Source organism: Helianthus annuus, chromosome 8 (genome assembly GCF_002127325.2).
Source record: "Helianthus annuus cultivar XRQ/B chromosome 8, HanXRQr2.0-SUNRISE, whole genome shotgun sequence".
Classification (NCBI taxonomy): domain Eukaryota; kingdom Viridiplantae; phylum Streptophyta; class Magnoliopsida; order Asterales; family Asteraceae; genus Helianthus; species Helianthus annuus.
In genome coordinates, this window is record NC_035440.2 from 74,758,346 (window position 1) to 74,779,035 (window position 20,690).

The window sequence follows — 20,690 nt, forward strand, 5'->3', positions numbered from 1 at the left end:
CTATGATAACAGAATCATACCTTGACATTGTTAGAAGTCGGAGGAACGTGAAAAGCTGCAGAAATTTCCAGTGGAACCAGAGAGTTCTTGGGGAAACGGGGCGTGTTGAAATAAAGAAATGAAAGAAAAGGGGGTTTTATCCCCGTCAGTTACGCGAGCACGGCCCCGTGTCCGCTGGACACGACCCCGTGGGCGGGCAAAAATAAATTTTTTTTTAAGTGCACGTGTGAATGCCCTGTTTCCCGAAACTTGGTTTTAGAAATCTTACCGATTTAGATGCTTTCCCGACGTTCGTTACTTACAAGATATGATGTTGATGCTCAAACCTTTGTTAAATATTCGGTCGCTTGTAGCAAGACTTCTTCCTCTTTGTTAATGCATTATCTGTCTATCGCCTCCGTCAATCTATTCCGTAGCAGAAACTGAAGAATTCTAAGCTTTTAGTGTTATATCTAGTTAGAAAGGCAAGGTGGCAATTTTGTAAATAATGAGATTTCTCATTATATCCCTTAGCCTATAAATAGATCATTTAGTTGTAAAGTTTAAGACTTTTGGCTCATTTGGAGATTTAGAGATTTATCCTAGAGAGAGAAAGTCTAGAGAGAGAAAGTCTCTCTACGTGATTCACGGCTTTGTACACGACATCATATCAATAGAATCACGTCATTAGTACGTTCTTGTGTGTTCGGTCACGCACGTTCACGGATTCCGCACGTCGAACGTTCGTTACGCAATCGAACAGTGTCAAAACCGATCCTACAAGTGGTATCAGAGCTAGGAGCTCGATTGCGCTGATCAAACACATAGATTCGTACCTGATTACATCGATTTCAGATCTGAATTTCATAGATTTCTTCATCTTTTTCATTCTTATCACGGTTTTCACTGAAAATAGTCAAATTGAACATGTTTTTACGGTTCAAAATTCCTAATTTTTTGACATGTTGTGCGAAAACACCTGATCTATAACCCTACCAAATTTCAGATTCAAACTCCTAGCCGTTTAGGAGAAATCGATGTTTTTTGTTCTGAATTCACGTAATCAGCTAGGTTCGCTTATTTGGACATTCCAAACTTTGAGGTTCGCTCCAAAGGTCCGCTCATAGTGACATTATTTCGTAGTTCCGCTCATAGGTGTCACTCGTATAGGTCCGCTTATAGTGACATTAAGAGGTCCGCTCATTGTGCAATAGTTGAGGTCCACTCATAGGTGTAACAGTAGGTTCGCTCATTGAGACCATCTAGTTCCGCTCATATGGTCCAATAGGTTTTGCTTATTAGTCATCTCGGTGGTTTCACTTATAACTGTCATCGTCATCGTATTGTCTGAACATTTAAAAGATTGTCGGCCCAATCACAAATTCAGATTTAAGTGTCGGTCATTTAATACATTTGAGATAACCAATGAATTGCATGTGATGTTGTCGGAACTAGTGTTTGAGATTTCAGTTTGTCGGCAAAGTTGAGGTCCAATCAGATTAAAAGAAACATCGGCCCAATCATAATTTGTTTAAAATCTGAAATTGTCGGCCAGTTAAATCATTGTTTTTGTTCCATAATTGATCGGTCCAATCACACTTAATCATCATTACCACACATTTTAAAAGTGGTTAATTGTAAGGCCCAATAAATGAAGGTCCAATAATATAAAAACTGTCTCGTGAAGGGTTGTCAGGCACTAAATTCAAAAATTGCATGTGATTTAAAGTTGTGGTTCAATAAAATTGTTGAGTGATTCTAAATTGTTTGACACGTTTAATAGAATTCATGTCACTTAACAAAGAAATTGGGGTCAAAATGTTTGATGAACAAGAAAACAAGAATCTTGAAAATTTAAATAACTGGACTAAGGAATCTTGGTATGAGATGAGATATGATAAGGATGTTTATGTTAAAAGATTCGAAAATTTCTTATGTATGAAGAATGAATCGATGGAGATGTTGAAAGAAATGTTTTATGAACTAATCATCAAGTTAGAAAAACATAAAATATATCATTCAAGAGATGAAAGAATTTCAAAATTTGTTGATGCTTTACCTTTGGAATGGGATAAATTTGTCAATGAACTGAAACGGGATTCTAGTTTATCACGCTTTGATTTAAGAAGTTTCATCAATACAATAACAAATCATAGGCTTTATGAAGATGCAGATAAAAGGAAATTATTGGATGAAATAAAAGAAGAATCAGAAAAGATAGATTTGAATGTAATCATTGAAATGAGAAAACGAATCAATGTGTGTCTTGCAGCAAAAAATGTTATGAAATATGATATTAAGAGGGGTTGTTATATTGATGAATATCTGAATCCTCTTGATTTTGTTAAAATTTTCTGTACAGGAACATACAAGATGGAAACAAAGAAAGAATCTCATGATGGAAAGATGAATGAAAAATGCTCGAAATGTGAAAAATCAGAAGCAGACAATGTGAAACTCTTGAAGGAAGTGGAGAGTTTGACATTGGAAAACAAAACTTTGAAGATCGACAAGAAAGCTGATGATGAACAGATTCTGGAGTTACGCTTGAACTGTGAAAAACTGAAATCTGAGAATGATAAACTGTTAAATGATTTAAACAGTTTGACATCAGAAAACAAAATTTTGAAAGAAAATGAAAAAGATTTTTGAAAGCAAAAGAAAATCTTCAGAAGATGAAGATTTCTGGATAAAACTGGAAAACAAAAATCTGAAAGAAAATGAAACAAGATTTCAAGAACAGTTAAAAGTTTTGGAAAATGAAAAATCTGTTCTTGAAAATCTTAAAATTGAAAATGAAAATTCAATCAAGTTCTATCTTGAAAGAATCTCTCAGCTTGAAAAAGAAGCTGAGAATTCAAGAAACAAGATTGATGAACTTGAAAAGAAATTGAAAGGTTTTGTGACTGCATCAGATAGTTTGAATTTTCCATGTCCAAAACCGATCAATTATGTTCCAATAAGTGACAATGTCACAAATTTTGACAAGGTCAAAATTGAAGATTGTGATGACAAATCTGATGATGAAAAAGAAAAAGAAGAAAAAAAACATTTTTGAAATTAAATGAAATGTTTAAAAATACTGTTTTACATTCTACTGAGAAAGGTGAATGCTTAACGCAAAAACCTATAAAGAAGAGTGTGGAACAGAAACAAAAAGATAAAAAATCGAAAAATTTTCAAAAAGAAAATAAAAGTTCATCAGATCAAGCATCCAATCACAATAAAAAATCACAAAAATTTAAAAATCAAAACTCAAAAATAGTTGGTAACCAGTGGTGCAGGTTTGACCACAGTTCTCAAAAGCCAAATCCAGTTTACAGGAGAAGATGGGATGAAGATTCTTCAAGGACAAATCATTACAATGATAGAAAACAGAGAAATGGTGATTACCACAAGGCAACTCAATGCTATGATCTAAGTGTGTGGTATGAAAATGGTATACGATATGAAAGAGATAAGAGGTATGATAACAGAGTGTGTTACTCTTGTGGCTATCAAGGACACATTGCTGTTAACTGCCAAAGCTAGAGATTTGAAACAAGAAGATGCTATAATTGTCATATCAGAGGACATGTTGCCAGAGATTGCCCAATGAGATCAAAAGGAAGATCGAGGGATGAATTTCAGAAAATGGCAAAGAAACCAGTCAGTGTCAAGCCCAAAGGACAGAAAGTTCAAGAACCAAAAGTTCAAGAATAGAAAGTTCAAGAAAAGAAAGTAAAGCTTTCACAAGGGCAGAAAGACAAACTGAGGAAGAAAAGGAAGAAGGCGAGAGAGTATTTGGAATGGATTTTATCCTCGGATACAACAAGAAAATCAGAAAAGAGTTCTGATAATCCAGTTTGCTCATCAAAGACTGACAAATCAAGCAAACTGAGTTCATCAGATACAAATCTGAGGACACCAGGTTAAGTAAGAAAGAAAAGTTCCTGGCAAGGAATTTGTTTCTTCGGAAACGAAGGAGCCACGTGTTGGTGATGAATCTGACTCATCAAAGTCAGACAAGCCACATTCAGGCAATGATTCTGGTTCGTCAAAACCAGAAGAGCCATTTGTTGAGGTAAAAACTGTCAAACCCAAGGCTGGTCAGGCTTGGGTGAATCTGTTTAAATGAAAAACCCTGACTTGCCGGAGTTCCCAGGTTGGTAAGCGTGAAACATGAATCAGCATATTTCTTGAGAAATTTCACTTTGGTGATTTTTCGTCTTACATGTGGTAAATCAGGGACATTAAGTTGTACTTGATTTTCTACAAGTGATGTTTGAGATCTAAAAACTGAGGTTGTAAAATCTGTCAAGTGATTAAAGAAGAACAATGTGATGAAACCCCGAATTTGTGAAAAGACAAACAAAACTAATTTTCTGGAAAAACCATTTTGATTAAAACAAACTTAAGTGTTTAGAAATCTAAATGGGAAAATAGTTTGTTGTCAGTGGGAGTTCTGATTGTTTATGCCAAGTGAATGGCGAATTGAAGTGATTCGATATTAGTTTATCACTTTATTTGTACAGTTTGGTTTCAAATTTTCCTTGAAAATCAAAATTGAAACATATTTTGATTTTAGGGGACAGAAAAATTTAAAAAAAAATTGAAAACTTGAAAATACCAAAAACATTGAAAAAGCAAAAATGAGTTTTGTTGAGAAAAGAGGAAATGATAGTACATCAGTGGACTATCACAGCACGCTAAAGAAATGAAATGCCAAATGTGATAAACGGTCTCACTGATGATGTGTCGATAGGTTTTTGCACATTTAGTAGATTTATTCGGGATATAAACCTAAAATTTCAAACTTGTGAAATTCGTGGGGAACACTACTTGGATATATAGGTAACCCCTGAAATCTCGTTTGAAAGGTATCGTATTCTGATATACTAGGTTTTTATACTCAATGATGTCTGGGGTATTATTCCGGGACTTCTGCTGAATGGAAGTTCTGACCTAGTCCTTGGATAATACTTTCACCAAAATGCTTGAAACATAGCATAAACCCTCAGCATGCAGATGAAACAATAAAATTGGTAGTCGCTGCTGTTGTAACTAAAAGATCCTATAAAGGGGACATACTGAAAAGTCGAAACTGATATCTCTCTGCGCATACGGAAGTATCGACATGAGATCCCTCAGTCCTCGCATTTAACCCCTAATTTATGTACAGATATCATTGTAGTATACTCACCTGTAAGACTGAATATTGAGATTCTGGATACGGGAGTATATTCAAGAGGTGGGACACATGAATGAGTTAAGTTCCTAAAACATCTAAATCGTATCCTGAATAGATTGAAAATTGTGTGAAAATTTAAAAGGACAACTATATCGTCAATCTATGTGAATCGTTTAGAACTTAATATGATTAAAGCTTAACGGTGCTAGTGATTTGTCTCATGAACTGATATGATCCTCTTACACAAACTCACAAAAATATTATCTGTATATATTTGTTTACTGCATTTCATTCAAAAACAAAAATCCAAAAAGATTTTCGGAGTGTTTTAGCATAAAATTTTTGAAAAGTCAAAAAGATTTTCGACAGCTGATATTGAAGAGCTGATATTCAAAATTCGAGTGCTAAACATGATGAACAGGATTGGGAGAATATGTTGAAAACTTTGAATGTCATATACAAATGTTTTGTAAGGTTGTATGCTTAGTTAATCAAGGTCATTCATTTGAACTTGATGTAACTATACAGATTGATGAATTAATGATTTCTACCAGTAAGTTTCTTAAATCTAACTGTTATAAATTTGTGAAACTTATGTTGAGGTAGAGGATGTGCAGGTTAACCAGGTTTCAAATCCTGAGCAGATGCAGAATAAAGCCAGGAATTGATCCTGAACTTGTGAAACGATGAAAGCCAGACTACGATCCCGACAGCTGAGTCTAAGGGGGAGTCTGAAGACGAGCTCAACGCAAGAGGAAGCGTGGATTCAAAAAGCCAGATAAATATTTTGGAGGAGCTTGTATACGGAAATCCAGGTGTCGATCCCAAAAGCACGGAAGCTTGACGAAAGGGGGAGCCTGAAGAAAGAGTCTACCGAGAGGGGGAGCAACAGAAGCTCGAAGACAGATCCACGGGGATTCTGTTCGAGATAGAGAAAGACAAGACGCTACGAGATTGACTACGGCAATATCCAAGGGGGAGTCTGTTAATGCATTATCTATCTATCGCCTCCGTCAATCTATTCCGTAGCAGAAACTGAAGAATTCTAAGCTTTTAGTGTTATATCTAGTTAGAAAGGCAAGGTGGCAATTTTGTAAATAATGAGATTTCTCATTATATCCCTTAGCCTATAAATAGATCATTTAGTTGTAAAGTTTAAGACTTTTGGCTCATTTGGAGATTTAGAGATTTATCCTAGAGAGAGAAAGTCTCTCTACGTGATTCACGGCTTTGTACACGACATCATATCAATAGAATCACGTCATTAGTACGTTCTTGTGTGTTCGGTCACGCACGTTCACGGATTCTGCACGTCGAACGTTCGTTACGCAATCGAACGGTGTCAAAACCGATCCTACACTCTTCACCCTCAATAAATCCTTGATAGAGCTTTAGCCGTTGGCCATTGACTTTGATTGAGATTCCATTTCAAGATTTAATCTCAATTGCACCGTGTGGAAAAATATGGGTGATGGAAAAAGGTCCCGACCACCTAGACTTTAATTTACCAGGAAATAATCGAAGTCGTGAATTAAATAATAGAACTTGATCTCCTACCCAAAATTCATTAGGTTTAATGTGTTTATCATGCAGATTTTTCATTCTTTCCTTATAAATTTCGGAGTTAGAGTATGCATGATTCCTTAACTCGTCTAATTCATTTAATTGACAAAATCGATTTTTACCGGCCATTTCTAAGTCTAAGTTTACGTTTTTAATTGCCCAGTAGGCTTTGTGTGCTATCTCTACCGGCAAATGACAACTTTTTCCAAAGACAAGCTTATATGGGGTTGTACCTATTGTTGTTTTATATGCAGTTCGAAAAGCCCATAAAGCGTCGTCTAATTTATCAGCCCATTCCTTTTTATTTAATCCTACGGTTTTTTCAAGCATTCTTTTTAAACCTTGATTAGTCACTTCGGCTTGTCCGTTTGTTTGAGGGTGATATGCTGTTGAGACCTGGTGATAGACCCCAAACCTTGTTAAAAAATTTTCAAGTTGATGGTTACAAAAATGGGTGCCTGTTTCACTTATTAATGCTTTTGGAGTTCCAAAATGAGAAAATAATCTTTTTAGGAATCTTACGACAACTCTTCCATCGTTTGTTGGAATTGCTTCGGCTTCAGCCCATTTAGAAAAGTAATCTACGGCCACAAGTATGTATTTGTTTCCTTTTGACGGTGGGAAGGGTCCCATAAAGTCGAGTCCCCACACATCAAAAATTTCACAAACAAGAATGCCATTTTGTGGCATTTCGTTTTTGGAAGAAATATTACCTGATCTTGGGCAAGCGTCACATGTCTTGATAAGACTTTGAGCGTCTTTGTAAATGGTTGGCCAATCAAATCCTGAATCAAATACCTTTCGCGCGGTACTAGCGGCACCATGATGTCCTCCGTATGGACCTTCATGACAATGGCGGACAATTCTTCTTGCTTCACTACCATATACGCATCGACGGATGAGTTGGTCGGCACACATTTTGAAAAGATAAGGATCTTCCCAAAAATAATGCTTTACATCAGCAAAGAATTTTTTTCTTTGATGATGTGGCCATCCTTTTGCGACTACACCGCTAGCTAAGTAGTTAGCATAGTCGGCGTACCATGGCTCTTCTCGGTATTCCACCATTTCTAGGGACTCCGTTGGGAATTTTTCATTGATTAGCTCGTCCCTAGTTGCCTCCAAAGCTGGATCTTCCAAGCGGGAAAGATGATCTGCAGCAGTGTTTTCTGCTCCTTTTTTGTCTTTTATTTCAATGTCAAATTCTTGGAGGAGTAGAATCCATCGAATTAAACGCGGTTTAGCATCATGTTTCTTAAAGAGATATCGAATGGCTGCATGGTCTATATAAACTATCGTTTTAGAGAGAACAAAACAAGAACGAAATTTATCAAAAGCAAATACTACAGCTAGTAATTCTTTTTCTGTTGTTGTGTAATTTTCTTGTGCATCATTAAGTGTTTTACTAGCGTAATATATCGGGTGAAAATGCTTATCTTTTCGTTGTCCTAAGACGGCTCCAACTGCAAAGTCACTTGCATCACACATGATTTCGAAAGGTAATTTCCAATGAGGCGCCATCATGATAGGTGCATTGACTAACATTTCTTTTAGTGTTAGAAATGCTTGGTTGCAATCCTTGTCAAAGATGAAAGGGGCATCTTTTTCAAGAAATTTTGTTAGAGGTCTTGAGATTTTTGAAAAGTCTTCGATAAATCGTCTATAAAATCCGGCATGCCCAAGGAAACTCTTGATAGCTCTAACGGATGATGGGGGTGGTAATCGAGAAATAGTGTCTATGTTTGCTCGATCAACCTCCATTCCTTCACTTGAGATTTTGTGACCGAGTACTATTCCCTCCGTTACCAAGAAATGACATTTTTCCCAGTTAAGGGCGAGGTTAGTTTCCTCACGTCGGGATAGCATTCGTTCAAGGTCATCGAGGCATTGTTCGTATGAATCTCAAAAAATAGAAAAGTTGTCCATGAAGACTTCCATTATCTTTTCTATCATATCATGGAAGATGGCCACCATGCAACGTTGAAAAGTTGCGAGGGCATTACATAGACCAAAAGGCATGCGTCGAAAAGCAAAAGTTTCGTAGGGACATGTGAATGTTGTGTTGTCTTTTCTTGGTATTCGGGTGGTATCGGTATTTGAAAGTAACCTAAAAAACCATCTAAGAAACAATAAAACTTGTGACCGGATAATCTTTCTAACATTTGATCAATAAAAGGTAAAGGAAAGTGATCTTTCCTTGTTGCCTCATTTAATCTACGATAATCTATACATACCCTCCATCCTGTGACGGTTCTTGTTGGTATTAATTCATTTCCTCGTTAGTTACCACCGTCATACCTCCTTTCTTAGGAACTACTTGGACAGGACTTACTCAAGGACTATCGGAGATTGGGTAGATGAGTCCAGCGTCAAGTAATTTGATGACTTCATTTTTAACCACTTCTTGGACGTTTGGATTTACCCTACGTTGTGGTTGTATTACCAATTTATAGTCATCATTCATTAAAATTTTGTGTGTGCACAAGAAAGGACTTATTCCTTTAATATCTACAAGCTTCCAAGCGATCGCGTTTTTGTGTTTTCTTCAAAAGTGTGATTAATTTTTCTTTTTCTACACTAGTTAATTTTGACAAAATAATTACAGGTAATTTACCATCTCTGTCGAGAAAAGCATATTCCAAACCCTTTGGAAGTTCTTTAAGCTCAAGGGGTGGGTCTTTAGGAGACTCCTTATTTGGTTGCTCATTTTGATCAAGAACCAAAAAGGTTTGTTCAATGGCGACCTCTTCTTCAACAAAGTGGTCAATTTCTTCTCTTGTATCGGGTGGTTCATCTTCATCTTCAATTAGGGGGTCATTATTGCCGAATGGATATTTCATTGAACGCTCAAGATCGACAGTTTTTTTGAATGCCCCTAATTGAATAGGTAGATTGTTGTACTTCCAATTTTTCAAAGCTTCGTGGGTTTTTACAAAAGGTCGTCCCAACACTAGTGGAGCGTCATAAAGGATGACGAAGTCGGTTGGGATTACCATTTGATCAGTTTGGACCAACACATCCTCAACTGTCCCAATTGATTTTATTGTTTTCCGATTAGATAGAAAAATGGGTATTTGAAGTGGAGAAAACTCACCAATACTTAATTTTCGAAAATGTAGATTGGCATTATATTAACACAAAGATCCTTATCAATTGTGATATTACTAATAAAGAATTTTGAAAAAAAAAACATGGAACCGGTGTAATGTTAATTTCAAATGGATCTTCTTTTATTAGCGTAGTTTGATCATTTGTTAACTTAATGCTTACCGTTTCATCAATTTTAGTGTTAGTGTTTAACTCTTTAAAAAACTTAGCATGAGTGGGTACTAAACAATGATTTTCGAAAGAAGGTGACAAGAGATTAATTTCTTTAAAATTAGACTCTTCTTGAATTTTAACGTTGTCGGACTCACCTTTTTCGTTGTTTAACTCATGTGTCGGCTTTTCACTTACTTGTTCTTCCATTTTTACCTGTTCAACTATCTCTTCTTTATTACAAGTTAATTCTTCCCTTGCGCGGGATTCCTCTTCCCTTGAGCGGGCTTCTTTTATATAGCGCTCTATAGTTTTAAGGTGTTCTATTATCTTATCGGCTATGGGTGTGATAGAATAAGGATCCTCAAAGCTTGAATTCGGAAGTTCGATCCTTGGCTCCTCATAGTACTCATATGAGTTATATGGTTCACACCATTGTTCCTCATTATAAGTATATGATGGATAAGGGTCGTAACTTTGTTCTTCATAATACTCATATGAGGTGGGTTGTTCACACCATGGTTCTTCATAGTAGGTATATGAAGATTGAGGCTCATATCTTGGTTCCTTAAAGTGAGTATGAAGGCTCATACCTTGGTTCATCAAAATATGAGTATGAGGGAGAAGGTTCATACCTTGGGTCTTCATAGGGTGTGTATGAAGTTGATGGCTCGTACCTGAGCTCCTCATAGTAGTTGAATGAAGTGGATGCTTCAAAGAGGTCACAATATTGTACCGAATGAGGGTTACCACAAATGGTGCAATAGTCTTCCCTATAATTATCCTCCTCATAGTGGTAGTTGTAATCTCCTGAGTATTGATCTATAAGAATCACTCAGCAGACCACAACAGAGTCTCGGGACCAGAAAATAAAAACAAAAACGGAAACAGAAACAGAGGCTGGACACGACCCGGTGTTCAGGTTCTGTATCTGGGCGTTTTAATAAAAGTGACTGGTTTTGTGCAGCACGAGGGCGTGTTCAGCGAACACAACCCCGTGTTCAGACTCTGTATCTAGGAGTTTTGTAAAAAATGTGCAGCACGGCCCCGTGTTCAATGAAAACGGCCCCGTGTTCAGTCTACTATAATGCAAAAACTAACTAAAATGCGGAAAATGTGCGCACGATTTTTAAAAAGGTTTTGAAAAACTGATTAGGCCATCGATTTTAAGCACTCTTAATATCCTTGTGTCCCCGGCAACGGCGCCAAAACTTGATGTGTGTGTAGCGTTATATATTTTTAGTTATATTTTAAGCCCTTTTTAACACTTTAGTCAAGTTTTAAATTTATCAAACACGATATTCAACTAACACTAAACACACATATGGGCAAGTGCACCCATCGTGAGCGTAGTATAGCGTTGGTAAGATACTGAGGTCGTCCAAGGACACAAGAGCTTTTAATACCGGTTTATCCTCAACATCTAATCAAATCAAAAGTTTAGAAAAAGTTTTAAACATGAAAGTAAAAACTAAAAACGCTGAAAAATAAAATAAAATAAAAACGGATAGACAAGATGAATCACTTGGATCCGACTCGCCTTTAGTGTAACCTTTGATGATTTCCGCACTTTTGCACTTTTTAAGAGATTATCTTAGTTAGAGTAGTAGGCCCCTCTTTTGAAGGTGACGTTACCCTCAACCCAGTAGTTTGAGTCAGCAAGGATACAATCCTAAAGGGTTAGAATATTGAAAGAAAATTAACTAAATTATTAATGCGTAATGTGGTAGGCCCCTCTTTTGAAGGTGACGTTACCCTCGGCTAAGTGGTTTGAGTCAGCAGGGATACATCCCAAGTAGTCGGGTTAATGTATTAATAGTAGTTTACATATGAGGGGATCAAGCCATTCGCATCCCCGCCATCCAATACCAGTGGGTATTGCAAGAGGTCCTAGTAAGCTTGACCCAGGTCCTTGCAGGATCTATACACTGAACAAGGCAAGAACCTTACCAAACCATTCCCTTAACCCCCGACCAGGTAGCCAACATATCTCTATACAGACCGTAGAGATATGAATGGTGAAAATATTTTATTTTATATAGATAGTAAAATAACGTCAAGACACCACGGACAAATGATAAGGAAGTTTCACCTTCAACATAAGAAACTAGTTATTAAAGTCATTAATACAAAACCAAATAAAAAGTGTGAAAAGATTAAAAATCAAAAGTATTACACTAAATGCTTGTCTTCACCAAGTGATGTAAGAGACTTAGGCAAACATGGCCTTTGATTGTCAAGAACTCTTACTATCAATCTTGAATCCCGAGACTACTACACACGCTCTATGATGGATGATGGATGATGGTGGTGGATGTGGGTTGTAGTCGTGGTGGAGTGTGGGTGAAGTGGGAGAGAGGTGGTTAGCCAAGGGATGCCTTTGAAGTGAATCAAGCACCTCTATTTATATGCTACACAGAAGCCTAGACACGGCCCCGTGTCCATTGGGCACGGCCCCGTGTCCATCCACTTTCTCTTTCTTCATTAATTGCAATTTGTCTGCATTAGCTCCACACGCCCCCGTGTACGCTGGCCACAACCCCCTGTGCAGAAGTGTTTCTGTACTATCAAGATTTGCTTGGATTCTGCGAATTTTAGCGTTGACCACAGCCCGTGTTGAGCTGGGCATGCCCCCGTGCTGGGAATAGAAGCTTCTACAACTTTGTCTTTTCTGCAGACACTTGGCCACGCCCCCGTGTCCGCTGGGCACGGGGCCGTGGTCAGCCTTCTGTTCTCTTGTTTTTGCTTGGGAAGATGTTGTCGAGGGGCTGGGCATGCCACGTTTATTCCTTTTCTTGTATTTATGTTAGATTTGGCTGCATATTTGTTCCTTTTATTCAATTAAGCTCATTTAATCCTAAAAATACAAAAGGAAGACAAAAGCACGCTTTTTTCAACATTAGTACTAAAAAGGGTTAGTTTTATGCCTCATTTGATGTAATTTATATGTTGCATTTACACACATCAGTCCTGATATTCAATTAAAGATTGAAATCTGTCCTTCCATGTCAAGTAATTTTCCACCTTCATCATCTTAGGCGGTTTGTTGGTAGTGCCAACCTCGTGCTCCATTCTCAAAAGCTCATTCAAATTAGACATGTTCGACATTTACCAAATTATACCGTTAGATTCGTCTCGAAATTTACGATTCCAATGATATATAATGTCGAAAACCTTTTTTGGGATTTTCCAGAGTCTTTTTTTTGTCCTAAAAATCCAAGTAGTCCAACGGTGCAAACGGTTTGTCCAGATGAGCTATGGATAATTCTCTAAACACGAAACAGTGAAATTTTTCCTACGCTTGCCTAGAAAAATTCCACCACTTCCAATATCAGTTGAGACCACCAGTTTCGAGTCGAGAACACTTGTTTCGAGTCAAGACCTTTGTTTCCAGTCGAGAGCTTTGTTTTCGAGTCAAAATTGCACAATTCGAGACCCCAGTCGAGACCCTGATTCGAGACCTCTGGTTTCGAGTGAAAAAATGGACAAGTCGAGACCTGACTCGCAACCTCCAATCGAGACCTAAGATTTTGAGTCGCAATCCCTGGTTCCGATTCAAAACTTCACAAGTCGATACCTGAGTAGCAACCATGCTAACAAGTCAAATCTGTTGAAATCCCGAGAAATCAGCACTTCTAAACCAGCAATATCTTCGAAATCAATTTGTTTTAAAACCTTCCAACAATATATCCCTAAACGGATCAAAAACATGAAATTTCGAACTGTTCTTCCTTGTTCTTGTTGTTCTTCACAAAATTTATGAATGTCACTTCGGAAATTCTTCAAGCAAATAAAAAACCAGTTTCCTGTCGATCAGTTTTGAACCACGCACAAGAGCAAACGCTCTGATACCAATTGTAGGTCCCCTATCCCGTATGGATCGTAACAAAACTGACAATCTACCAAGGGTGCGGAATCCCCTTGATAAACCTTCGAACCAGAAACAAGTAACACGAACACAAGAACGATTTACCAACTGATCTTCTATGATTATCCAACGAAAACGTTTACAATCACCTAAGATCACAAGAACTCACAGCCAATGTTCTGTGTCTTCTCTCAAACTCGAATGCTCTATCAATTGCCTAAAAGTCTAACCCTAAAACTCTAGCTAAAGGTTGTTTATATATCACAACCATACAACTCGAATTGGGCTCAGCCCATACGAATTTCCATAGCAATTCGAGCTAGATTACATGGACTTAAACTAGAACTCTAACATGGACTTGATTTGGGCTTCAACATACTCGAATTCCTTTTAGTCTTCATGTAAGTCTTCGCGGCCCAAACTTGTTTAATATCCAAAGACCAATTCAACATTGTTGTCACATAAAATGCACCAACAAAGATTTTTGAAGACTCAAAAGAAAATGAAGACTAGCTATGACAAAGCAAATATTGACTACAGCAATATCCAATGGGGAGTCTGTGAATCATTATGTCTATTGCTTCCGTCAATCATGTTTATAATTATAAATGTATCGAGTCATAGTTGATTTTATAGGATTGTAGGATAGATAAGACGAGTTTGTATTGTAAGTGCCCATTTTGTATGAATGTGCAGATTCGTACAAGATGGACTCATTTGTCCCAAGGTGTCACTTCATATGAAAGCTCCAGTCGTTCCAGATGGTTCGGACTAATGGGCATGCCTATAAATAGAGGATTAGGTCTTGTCATTTGTATCAACTTTGGACTTGAGAGGGGAAACTCTGTCCATTTGGTTTCGTGGTTCTGTAACTTCAAATATTGAATAGAAACCAGTTTAATTAGCTTGTTCTTGTGCATGTCATCTTCATACTCGGATTTCGCACGAGATATGAACTCATATTAGCTGGTCGGAGCATTCGGGAGCACCGAAATGGTCCTCACATTTAATAAGTGTACTAAATCGTGTGACGTTAGAACTAACGCGTAACCAACATAACTGAAATAAGCGAGTAAAAACGGACCGTTCTAACCTCGAAATTACGGGTTGTCACAACTAAATCCTTGTCCGTGATGTACTGACGTCACCCTGATAGTGACATCTAACATTCCTAACAGAAAAGATTCTCAGATGTTTGCAAACATCTGAGCAACCTTATCATCTATTCTAGGCTATACTAAAATACGATGGAATAAGGTACTGTTACATTGAGAAAACACTATCTAAGCTATCCTCTGTTGCAGTTGTCCAATATCTGTTTGGCCAAACAGATGTTTGGTCTTCTTCATCAGACCTTTGCTTGATCAGGGCTTTGGTCTTCAACAGATGCTAGCCTTCAACAGATGTTGGTACTCTCGAATAGCGGTTCCAAGTCTCATCAGATGTTAGCCATGCTCTAGAACAGATGTTATGAATAGGTATTCAAGATTCACTATCTTTGGGAGGAGATTGGTTCACCAATTGTTTATTTCTTGATCTAAGGATCATGTCTTGGCTTTTGGATGTCATTTGTTCTTCTGTAGGTCCAATAATTTTGTAGAGTTTGGAGCATTTGTGTAGCATGAAGAAGGAAATGAAGTCTATGCGGTCTCATATTATTAAAATAGATAAACTTAACATGTTAAATGAGAGTTTGCATTGATCAACTATATTCGATTCAACTTTATTTACCCAAATGATATATTGAATTTCGGTTAGAGTTCAAAACATTAAAATAAAGTTTTGTGTGATGATGGATTTGCTAGGGTTTAGGGCACGTGTAGAAAGAGAAAAGGAAATGGAGTATATGCAACCTAAATATCTTAAAACAAATAAATTTAACATGTTAAATGAGAGTTTGCATTGTTCAACTACATTCGATTCGACTTTATTTGATCAAATTGTATATTGAATTTCATATTAGAGTTCAAAATATTAATATAAAGTTTTGCGTGAGGCTGATGGATTTGGTAGTCGTTTGGGCATTTGTGTAGAAGGAAGAAGAAATGGAGTCTACGCGGGCTCAAAAATATTTAAATAGATCAATTTAACATGTTAAATGAGAATTTGCATAGATTAGATAGATTTGATTCAACTTTATTTGACCAAATTATATATTGAATTTTTTTATTAAACTTCAAATTATTAACATAACATTTTGTGCGAAGCCATATTTGTTAGGGTTTGTGACACTTGTGTAGTAGGAAGAAGGAAATGGAGTCTATGTAGGCTCAAAAAAATTTAAATAAATAAATTTAAGGCTAAATTGCACTTTACGTCCTTTAAGTTTGAACGAAGTTACAGGCGCTGAACTTTAAAGAGCCGCCGGAAAATCCCAACACCACATCTTTCTAAAGAGAAAGATTCACCTAAATTCCTTAATATTGAGTCTCCCCTATTTTTATAACTTTATTTCAATGCATACTCAGTATAATTAGCTTTTATATTGGTTCAAAAAAAATTGCAGGGAATAAATACCAAATTGGGAACTAGGAAAGTAGGGGTGTTCATCGAATCGAATATCGAATTTTAAAATTATTCGAATCGAATTAATCGAATAATTTTTTTCTCTTGAATTCGAATTCGAATAAAACACACACTATTCGATTCAAATTTGTATTCGAATAAAAAAATCAATTCGTATTCGATTAAAAATTCGAATTCGAATTGAATCCGAATCGAACTCGAATAAATTCGCTACCATAAACATTTAAAAAACTATTAAAATGAAACATGAATTTTAACGCTACCATAAACCACGATATCACATTATAAAGTTTCAAGTAACATACCATAAACACATTCAAAATAAGTCGGGTATGACATGCAAAACGATAACATAATTCGGTAACATTAGATTCAAAACTGACTATAGTTTCTACATAACAGATCTCCACATGAACATCCAAACACATCAATATAAACACGTATGATCATTCTAAATTAAACAACGGAAACAGCTAACGAAAACAGTTTCATCTATCAGTTTCACAGATCATACACATGAAGACAAACACATATAAACAATATCTACAACTTTCAAATCTAACTGAAACAGTTAATCGCATACCTTGTGATGGTGGCTGAAAACAGTGACAGAGTAGCGTGTGAAGATTAGGAAGGGATGGATCACCGATAAGCGTGGCCGGATCGCCGATAAGCGTGGCCGAATCGCCGATAAGTGTGGCTGATGAGGGAGTAGTGTGTGAAGACCAATAAGCAGATGAGATGAGGAAGGGAGGAGGCGTCGTTTCTTTTTTATGTATTTTAGGGTTTGAATGTTTTTAAGGATTTAGGGTTATAACTTATAACTTATAAATCTTTTAATAGATTTGATATTTAGTTTCATGGGCCATATGTAATGGGCTTGGTAATAGGTTTGATAATGGGTAATTTTATATAGCCCAATTAAATTATATATGTATTAACTTATATTATATTATATATATATATATATAAAGTATAATGTACTTCACGGCTTAACGTACATTAACGTACACGACAAAAACACAACGTGCGTGATTATGGCTGATAGCATGCGTTATTACATTTTTGATCAACTTAACGTGTGTGATTATGGCTTCCATGCGTGATTAGGGCTCCCATGCGTGATTATAAGCCTGATCTGACGGTTACCATTGTCTCCTACGTGAAGTATGATAAGCCGTGAAGTATGTTAACCGCACTATATATATATATATATATATATATATATATATATATATATATATATATATATATATATATATATATATATATATATATATATATATATAGGGGAAGGATGTATAGAAAACCCACTTTAATTTAGAAAACCCGGGAAACTCAAAGCTCCCGATGTTTTTTTCTTTTGAAAAAATTTACACATGTTATATGCATGTTTTTAAGGGTTTTGGGCAAAAAAATCAAAAAAGCGCCGAGTAGATATTTTTTAAAAAAATAAAAAAGTTTTGGTGTAACACATGTTACATTCATCTGACATATTTGTAACATGTGTTACACCAAAACTTGTTTATTTTTTAAAAAAATAACTACTCGGCGCTTTTTTGATTTTTTTTGCCCAAAACCCTTAAAAACATGTATATAACATGTGTAAATTTTTTCAAAAGAAAAAAACATCGGGAGCTTTGAGTTTCCCGGGTTTTCTAAATTAAAGTGGGTTTTCTATAGATACTTACATTATATATATATATATATATATATATGTATATGTATATATATATGTATGTATAATTCTTATTCGAATTTCGAATCTAATCGGATTTAAAATTATAAATTCGTATTCGATTAACTTGACTCGAATTGAATTGAATTCGAATTCTTGCGACTCGAAACGAATTCTTGATAATCGAATCGAATTGATTCGAATTTCGAATTTTTCGAATTCGAAACGAATTCTAAACACCCCTATAGGAAAGACTAAAAAGAAAAGAATAAACAATATAGATTTATAGATTGTGTATAGTGGAGATGCGATTGGGGGTTTTGATTTTTGTGAAAGAGATAAACAAGTTAGTAGGTGGGGTTTTAATTTTGGTCTGATTTTTTGTGAAGAAAATGACGTAATTGCCCTCACATGATTTCCATGTGTCTAAAGTCAATCAAAAAATTTAACTAACTTGTGGCTAAAGGACACCGTCTATGAAAATGATAAAGCTTAAAGGACATCCATTGTAATTTTCATAGTTAAAGGACAACGCATGTAACTTCGTTCAAACTTAAAGAACGTAAAGTGCAATTTAGCCTAAATTTAACATGTTAAGTGTTAAATGAGAGTTCGTATTAATCAAATAGATTCGATTCAACTTTATTTGACCAAATTATAGATTGGATTTTGGATTAGATTTCTAACTATTAAAATAACGTTAAAGTTAATATTTGGATTAATGAAACTCATTTAACATGTTAAATTTTAATATTTTGAACTCTAACCGAAATTCAAGGGTTCTTTTTTAACATGAACCCGTTTATGTGCACTATATTATTGTTGTGTCGTTTTTGTATTAAGATAATACTCATTTGATTGTTCATACATACATATGTACATTTTGATTGATTGATTGATAAAAATCGAAACATCTTCCACTCTTCCCCATTACACGTACATATTGGATAGTGTGTCGTGAAAGGTTGGACATTACGGTTTCAAATTTAAGGTTCGATAATATGTTAAAGAAACAGTTAAAAAAGGAGTATTTTCTTAACTTTGTTATTTATCAATCTTCTGTTAATATTCACGTATTGAAAATTAAATCCGGTTTCCCTTTTATGTTGTTAAACCATAATAATCGTGTTAATTTTAATTAATTTGGTTATTATTTAAAAATTGGTTTACTTGTTTATTTTACAACTTTTAAGAGACCCAGTCCGATTTTCATTGTATTAACATTTAACATTTGAGAATCAACTGGTTTTTAATGATATGCAAGCCAGTGGCTCTAGCCGAATTAGCTCGAGCGGATATTACTTAAAACTTTATGAGCTAATTTTAAACGAACCAACAACCCTAGGCCACATGTTACTTAAAACTTTATGAGCTAATTTTAAACTTTTTGGTATGGGTCAAAATGGATTATACTAAATCGAAACCCTTTTTGTTCGTATGATCCTTTAGAGATAAAGACCGCGATAGTAACTTTCTATATGTGAACTCAGTGTATCCAGGTATTGCTTCAAACTTTCTATCATCTGTAAATCCATCGTCAAATTTTATTGTCTTTTTTCTTACATCATCAATAAAATCGGATTAAGCGTATTTAACTAACGTGAAAACATAATTTCCAATATTACTACTTTAGCATATTTCAGATTCAAAATACTGAAATGATGGTAACAAAAATGTCCTTACGAGCCCCGAGAGTATCACTTTTTGAGTTCAAACGACGAGCCGTATCATTAGAAAGTAGAGTAGCACAGCACAATATTGTTCAACCTGCACGTTTGAAATCTGAATAGAAATCCAGAATTCTACAAATTTGGCATCATTGTTCTCTGCATTCTCCATGCTACCGGCCGCTTTGCATGTCTTTGTAACCTGGGGCAATAAGGTGTGAACGTTTTTTTTTTTTTTTTTTTTTTTTTTTTTTGTAATCATAGAAAACTTTTCTCATGGGATATAACTAGTGAAAGCACAAAGTCAATCAGATCTTGCTTCACATGACCAACTCGGTTACCCTGCCAAGATGCAGATAATCTCATCTTTGCTCAGACGCATTAAAAATCATCATCAAAGCCTCTTATAACTAATTAAATGATCATCTTCAAACGACAAAAACTGAAAATATGGACTGATATTCCAGCAATCGAGTCTTCTGGAACTTTATCCGTAATTTGTTATATACCCTGGGAGCATCCATGTAGCTTTTAACAAGCAGTTCCAAATTTTCTAAGACCATCCATGTAATTAACTCTAATAAACAGTAACAATAACATTCATCTTGAAGTTAAATATACATGTAAAGGAGCCTTGCTATTCAGTGATTTTTTTATTATCGTTTACAAAATTTTTAGAATTGTTAGACTAGGGAATACCTCAGCAAGTAAAGATATAAAAGAAAAGTTAGAAATGCTATTTATTTTGAATTTTTTCCATTAATTTTAGTAAACTTCCGTTTTGCTCCCTATGGTTTGGTCACTTTAACGGTTTTGCCCCAAACCTTTAAAAATAGCCATTTTCCTCCAATAGTTTGCTATGGTTTTTCCATTTTGCTCCCCGCCTCTAACTCCATCCAAATTGTCTGTTTTTCCATTTTGCTAGGGAGCAAAATGGAAAAACCATAGCAAACTATTGGAGAAAAATGGCTATTTTTAAAG